Here is a 7,940-nt window from a genome sequence, read left to right as displayed (position 1 = left end):
CACCACTGGATTCGAAGACTTTCTACCCCTGGTCTGTGATCCTCCTGCATTTGGTGTCATTGTGTGTGTTTTGTGAATTTGAAGAGGACTTTGTAGATCAGTGTCGGACATATGGGCTAAGTCGGACTTTTGGGCTTGGACTGGATGGGGTTTGGATGCTTTCTGAATGTATACTTACCTTTTATATAAAACTCTTATATACATATGAGTTTCTGTGGATTTGTTTCTGTAGTCTACCCAGACTAAGTTTGTTTGTTTGTTTTTTAAAGAGAATTACTTTATTGAGCATATACACAAGAATTGAGCATTTGAATATTTCAGAAATTTTAAAATGTGGGAGAATCATAAAATCCACTTGGATTACAATGATAATAATAATAAAATAAAGTGTGGAAGAAAATGCATCTTAGAAACAAAGACATTTAATCATTTTCCATAGTAGGCAAAAAACAACTTTTCAGGATCAGAGGAGCGATGGTTCTTTAATGATAGAAATACTGGACACACCATAAACAGAAAAGCAATAATTTTACTGCCATCTGGATTCATACTCATAGCAATCCCATAAGACAGAGCAGAACCTTCCCCTCTGGGTGTCCGGGGTTGTTATGGAAGCAAAAAGCCTCATCTTTCCCCCTGGGAGCAAAAATCTCCATTGTAAAATTTGTAACCTACACCCAGTGTTTGCTTCAACATTTCAATGTGATAATTTATTAAATCCAATTACCATATGGTAAAGCTTCTACTACATGTCCAATGAAGAGATGATAGCAGGGACTAGAAGCAAGTTCAGGGCCACGCGTCCCAGGTTAAAACTGTGGACAACGAAAATAACAGTGAACACCAGTTCTGCCTGCATTTTATCCCACTTTCTCCTCACAGCAGCTTTATGGGGTACTAGTCTGTCTCTCTTTTTTGTTTTTTCAGAAGTACACATTTTAATCTTAGTGACCATGGAGGGGGGGGCGGGGCGTGGAAGGACCAGAAAGAAATTTAGTTTCACTTTTAGCTCTGCCTCATGCATAACCAGATGCTTTTTCCATAAAGCATGGTGAGCTTTTAAAGACTATTTTTATCAGAATACTTTAATAAACCATACTGTGGGTAATCCAGGATATATACTATTTGTAGAATAGGGATCATCCAACCAATAAAATATAATCTGACGATCAATATTGGTCCATTACTTTGAATGGAAGCATTTTGTCAAATTTACCAGCTCTTCTCTGGCTGACGGCCAGCAAGTCGGTTCAGACCCATAGCCACTCCATTGACAGAGTGGAGCTGCCCCTGCCCCTAGAGGAGAAAGCCGCATCTTTCACCCGGAGGGCAGCTGGTAGTTTCCAACTGTCGGCCTCTTGGTTAGAAGCCCAACATGTGACCACTACATCACCAGAGCTTCCCAGCTCTCTAGTACGTAAAGGAAGGGTAGGTGTATTGGTAGGTGTTACTGAGACAAATTCAACACACAGCAACCGCATGTGATCGATAGCAGTCTAGAAACTGCCCCAGAGGGTTCTCTAGATTCTAATTCTTACAGGGGCAAATAGCTAGCCAGGTCTTTTTTTCACGGAGACTGGGTTTGAACTGCCAAACTTTCTGCTGAAGAAAAAACTCTTCCATGGACATCCCACTGATTCTGACTCCTGATGACCCCATAGGACCAAGTGGAACTGCTCTTTGTGTTTCTGAGACTGTAAATCTCAATTGGACAAACAACCTCATCTTGCTCTTGTGGAGCGGCTGGTGGGTTTGAACCACTGACTTTGTGGTTAGCAGCCCGTGTCTCTCCAACAGAGCCACCAAAACTGCTTAATGGAAAAGGTGAAACTTTTTCATTAATAGACATGGGATTCTGTAACAACTTATCTCTCTAACACTATCATCCTCTTATTCTGTTTTTCCATTAAAAGATTTTTACTAAATCAACATGAAATACATTAACAACAAATGTTGTGAGATTAGCTTGTTTCTTCATGAGATTTTAGGTATTCATTTAGTTACTTACTAGACTAACTTAACTTTTGGAAGATACTCTAATGTAGATTTATAATATTTCCCCAGGGAGCAAAAGAAGTTTGGGTGTATGTTATATGTATATGCTGCCATCATGTGGAAAATTTCCAGAATTACCCCTAAGGTTGAATTTTCTAAACCAAGAGATTCTTCTCTTTTTTTTTTTCTATCATTTTTAAATAGTAGCATTCCAAGATCACCCCATAGCCTGGCACAGAGTAAAACTAGGGCTTCAACATTCTCCTTGTTTCATGCCCGCAAATGGTGCATTTTATTCAGAGTTAAGTGTAACTAAAGGAGTAGAGATGACAGACGACATCCCATCAGTGCACAAAATCTACCAGCTGTGGAAATACTCATCTAGTGTCAGCTGGCTATAAAATCCTAAGGAATGAATGCATTGAACTCAGTTACATCTCCCTCTTTGTAGTGGATGCTGTGATGCACAAGCCCGATCCCCTTCTGGACCGAAGAACCTAATTCCCCAGCAACTCCCCCCAACAGACTGTTCTAGTTATTGTCTGCCCTCTCTAGGACTTGCCCACGTCCTTTGGTATACTCCTCTCTCCCGGGCAGCCCCTATCCAAGAGAGAGCCCATTGGGGAACCATAAATGCCAGGCCACCTCTGCCCAACTCAGGGCCACTCAAATAGCCATCCCAATTTTACAGCTTCTTGTGGGTTTTGCTGGATCTGTTTCTCTTAAGATTGCAGTCACGAATGCCCTGTGAAGCAGGTCTGCTCTGTGACTCTCGAGGTCTCCAAGAGTCAGATTGTCTTGGCGGCAGCAGGTTCGGTTTGGGTGGGATGAGCCGAGGCTGCTGTTGTGAACACCTCATGGCAGAATCTCTCTCTGTGTCAATCCTCTTTCTCTCTGCCTCAACCTCCGCTGTCATCAGGCTGATTCAGACTCCTGGTGACCTTATCTAGAGTTTCCAAGACCAAATATTTACAAAGACAGACACCCTCACTACACTACACTACCAGGACTCTGTGCCTCATGCAAACTGCTGTACACTTTCTTACAGAACTTATTAATCAAAGTGTTCTTAAGGCTCCGAAGACTTGACATCAGTGGGGATCTTGTTAAAAATGCAAATACTTGCCCCAACCACCTCTCTTGAACCAGGATCTTTGTGGATAGAGTGTCAAAATCTGTAATATTAAGTTCTCCACAAAGTTTTTAAAGACAAAAAGTTTGAGAAAAGCATAAATTAAGAATGAAGCTAGGTATTGTTGTTCTATTATTTAGTAACTATATCCTCCTGGGAAAGTTACTTCTCAGAGGCCTAGTTTTGTCTGCTATGTTGGTTTGTTTGTAAAGATAAAACTTGTGAGGATACTGACAACGCTAAGAATTTTATATGATCTCAATTTAAGTCATTATTATTGACATCACTGTTGCTATCGTTTAATGAATCTTACCATCTTTTGCATATTTCTGGCTGGTATAATCGCCTAAAGTTGTGATGTATATGAACACTTTTTTTCAGGACAGCTGGTAATGTAGTGAGGAGTGTTTCATAAGAGAATCCAGATTTTTCTTGTTATCAAAAACAATAGCCTTTAAAAATGGAATTTATTATATAAAATACATTAATTTGAAAAATGCATAGATAATATACTATTGTCTTTTTAAAATAGGCTTTATTTTTTAAACAGCAATATTAGGCTTATAAAACAAGCTGTGCAGAAAATACATAGAGTTCTCATACATCCCACGCCCTTCCTCAACACATGCCCCCCATTACCATATTACATTCCTCTCATATTTTTTTCCATTTGCTGAATTAATAATGATATTATTATTAGCTAAAATCCATAGCTTAGAGTGGGACTCACTCATTTGTGTTATAGTTTTTGGGTCTTGATAAATGCATAATACCATGAGTTCACCATTAGAGTATCATGCAGAAGCGTTTCAATTTTTCTAAAATATCTTATGCTCTATATATTCATCTTTTCCTCTCTGTTCCTGGAACTCTGGCAGCCAAGGATCTTTTAGACTGTCTATATAGTTTTCCCAGGAGTTGCTGGATGGTAAAAAAAGTTAAGCACCAAATTACAAACTAAATGATTGTCTGAACACGCTCCTTGGAAGAACGCCGTGGAAATCTGCATGGTCTTGACAATTCCACACTGCACATGTAGGGTCTCTATGAGTTGGCTTCTACTCAACAGCACCTGGAAACATTTTAATTTTTACAGGAAGTTGTATAGTTGGAGTTATATACCATGCAGATTTTTTAGACTGACTTCTTTCACTTAGCAATATGCATTCAGGATTCCTGAGTGTCTTTACGTAGCTTAATAGCTCATCTCCTTTTATGTCTGAGTAATACTCCAGTGTATGGAAATATCACAGTATTTTTATTCATACTTGTATTGAAGGGCATCGTGATAGCTGCACATTTGGGGCAATTATTAATAAAGTTGCTATGAAGATTCATGGGTAGGTTATATAATGATGCATAACCCATCAACTCAATAGCATCTAATTGCTACCACAGTCACATCAACAAATGGATTCCAATTCACAGTACCTTATAGGACAATACAGAACTGCCCCTGTGGGTTTCCAACACTGTAAATCTTTCTAGGAATAGAAAGTCTCATCTTTCTTCTGAAAGCCAGTTGACGGTTTTGAACTGCTGTCCTTGCGGTTAGCAGTACAATGGAGTTAGCCCACTAAGCTACCATTGCTCCTTTTGCAGCCACAGTGGGAGATATTTAATATTACATCTTTTATTGGTCGACTTCCCTTACTTAGCTCCTTTCTCACTCTCCTATAAGTGGTCCCTTAACATCTCATACAAATCACATGACTGGGAACCCTTGTCTAAATGTACGGGAGAGTCCAATTGAAGACATTCATTATTTAGTACAAAGTCTTATGAGGGTTCATAACTTATTGTGTACAACTTTGTTGTGTTCATTAATTGCTATAACGAATAGTTTCCATGTGTGTATATGTGCATTGTGTGTGGTAGAAGGGTTGGTATCATATACTTTGAATATTTAAAGCAAAAATGGCAAAACGAGCAATTTTTGCTATGGGTTTGCTGCTCAATTCTGGTGACCTCATGAGTGTCCAGGCAGAACTGAACTCCATAGGATTGTCATGGATATCTCTTTTTGTAAGCAAACTCCCAGAACCTCCTTCTGCGTTACCTCAGGTGGGGACTAGTTATCCATCTTTCAGTTTTTAGTCTAGTACTTAATTGGGTTTTTTCCCCCCAATTAAGGAGGCCATTGGCAAATCTAGTGCATTGCAATTTAACTTTCCTTTGGCAATTGCCACTGCATTCTCAGCTCAAGTTTCTGCCTGGAGAAGAATCAGGAGATCCTTGCTAAAATATTGAACTAGCTTTTGTTGAGTTTCATACTGACAGCTTTAGGGTACACAGAAAGGGTACAAATATTGATGCCTGGAGATCCCCCCGAGTGTCCCTTGTGGACATTAGTTCCTTAGTCACATGTACATCTGGTGACGTTATCATCTTACGCTTTAGCAAACTCATTTTAAACTGTAGGAAACACTGGAGACCTTTTGCAACTTACCGCCAGTATGTTTCTTAGAGAGAGTGGTAAGAGTCTCAAGTAATTCAGACAAGGCAATCAGGGGAGACCAGTCTCTCCAGAGGGACAGCATCTTCGGGAAGTTGAGGGTCATCTGGAAAGGAACAGAACCACAGGAGATGGCTGCAATGAAAGGCTTTATCATGAAAATGATTCCTTCTGTTGGACATAGAACAGCTGAGTCAAACAGACTCGAAGGCACCTTGAACTGCAACAGAAAGGACACAGGTGCATTTGGGCAAATTATACTTCTGAATCCATGGGCAATGACGTCTGCCTAACATGTTTGCTGTAAGGATCTTTGATAGCAGTTTGTTAGGCATTGGGTTGATAATGGTATGGTCACCGGTGCAAACCCACCAGCTACTCTGGGGAAATAAGATGCTCTCCTAACGATGCATGGAAATGCTATATAAGGTCAGACGGAGCCATAATTGATTCTATATAAGGTCACTCTGACCCATAATCGAATCCATGGCCATAAATTTCCCTTGTCATTTTGTTTAACATATTTACTGGGAGAGTTGAATTAATTACCTGTGTGACTTTTTATTTCCTTATATACATTATCTTGAAAGATTTATTTTTAAAGAATTTGCCATGTTAGAAATGCTCTTAGAAGTAGAACTTCATCATCTGTCATTTGTAATGTGAAAATCATTTTGAGAGGCTGCATATTTTCTGTTAAATATGTGTGGCAAAATTATGCTTTTTGCCCAATTGTATGAGTAGCATATGAATTACAACTGAACCATCTATCAATAAAGGCTGGTCTTCTATTAAACTTGATATGCTTTTTGAATAATTTTAACCGAGATTGGAGGTTAGAAACCATTTATCACCTGATACACTCATCATCTGTTCCAGCACTGGCAAATCTACTGTTTGATTGACTAAAGGAATCACTTTATTATCAACATGTTGGATTTCCATGGATATTAATATTAATTCTATTTAATAGTATTGATTATATTTAATAGTATTGATATACCTGAGGAGTTCTAATGACACTGTGGATTAGGCATCAGGCTGCTAACCTTAAGGTTGGTGGCTCAAAGTCTCCAGATGTTCTGTGGAAACAAGACAAGCTGCCTGTTCAAGAAAGATCTACAGGTTTGGAAACCCTAGAAAGTGTCCCTTTAAGTCAGAATCGATGTATTGGGTTCAGTGACTCATACCACCAGTGATTAGTAATTAAACTATTGCAAATGCCTTAAGTTTAATTTACGGTCTTTTAAAATTATTAAGAAGACTGTTTAAAATGCAAAAGCTTGGCTGCTGTTAGCTAAGTTCTGCTTTCTTTATTACTCAAAAAATTTATTTATACATGTATTTATTTATTTTTCTCTCTCATTATTAAGCTAAACTTATTAGCATAATTCATGTACCCTTAGTGTATTTAAAGATTCACCATGGAGAATTTGTAAAGCAACTTGTGGTACACCAGGCTGACTAGAGAAACAAATTCATTGACACTCATGTATGTGTAGGAGAGAACTTTAAATCAAGAAGTAATTATGCATCAATAAAACATTCCAGCCCACTTCCTTCTGCTCCCGGGTCGGAGGCATGGCAGTGGCAAATTCAAGCCCTGTCAACCCTGTGGTGTTCCTTCCTTGATGTCAGCATAGGCAGCCAGGAAATTGGCTGCATGAAGGTCGAGCTCTTTGCAGACATCATGTCGAAAACGGCGGAGAACTTCAGGCAATTCTGCACCGGAGAATTCAGAAAAGTTGGGGTTCCAATAGGATACAAAGGAAACACCTTCCACAGGGTCAGAAAGGATTTCATGATCCAGGGTGGAGACTTTCTAAATGGAGATGGTACTGGAGTTGCTAGTATTTACCGAGGACCCTTTGTAGATGAAAATGTTAAACTCAGACACTCAGCCCCAGGCCTGCTGTCCATGGCAAACAGTGGTCCCAGTACAAATGGCTGCCAGTTCTTCACCACTTGTTCGAAATGCGATGGGCTGGATGGGAAGCACGTGGTGTTTGGAAAAATCATCGCTGGACTTCTGGTGATGAGAAAAGTGGAAAATGTTCCCACGGGCCCCAACAATAAGCCCATGCTGCTTGTGGTGATCTCACAGTGTGGGGCGATGTAAACTGAATTAGGCCTTTCTCCTGGGGGAGGTGCTTGGTAAAACCATCTGGATTGGCCCCTGGATTTGCCTCCCTGCCTGCTGCTGCTGCTGCATTTGAGCAAGATACTTTGGAACTATCGAAAATCCAGGATACAGATTTTCAGTTTTTCAGTGTTTGGCTGTAAATTAACTTTTTTTGTTTGTTAAAAAAAAAAGCAAAACATTCCAGCCCGGTCCAGATCAAGTCCGTAAGTTTGATA

At 39.6% G+C, this 7,940-nt stretch overlaps 1 pseudogene; it reads left to right on the top strand.

Moving 5' to 3' along the window:
- Window positions 1–7,163: 7,163 nt before the first annotated feature.
- LOC101662811 lies at window positions 7,164–7,701 on the top strand (annotated as a pseudogene).
- The last annotated feature ends 239 nt before the right edge of the window (window positions 7,702–7,940 follow it).

Source organism: Echinops telfairi, unplaced genomic scaffold (assembly GCF_000313985.2).
Source record: "Echinops telfairi isolate 266 unplaced genomic scaffold, ASM31398v2 ScPeMD7_3533;HRSCAF=4204_1, whole genome shotgun sequence".
NCBI classification, from domain to species: Eukaryota; Metazoa; Chordata; class Mammalia; order Afrosoricida; family Tenrecidae; genus Echinops; species Echinops telfairi.
The sequence above is the reverse complement of the archived record's forward strand: the minus strand, read 5'-3'. Positions and strand labels throughout refer to the sequence as shown.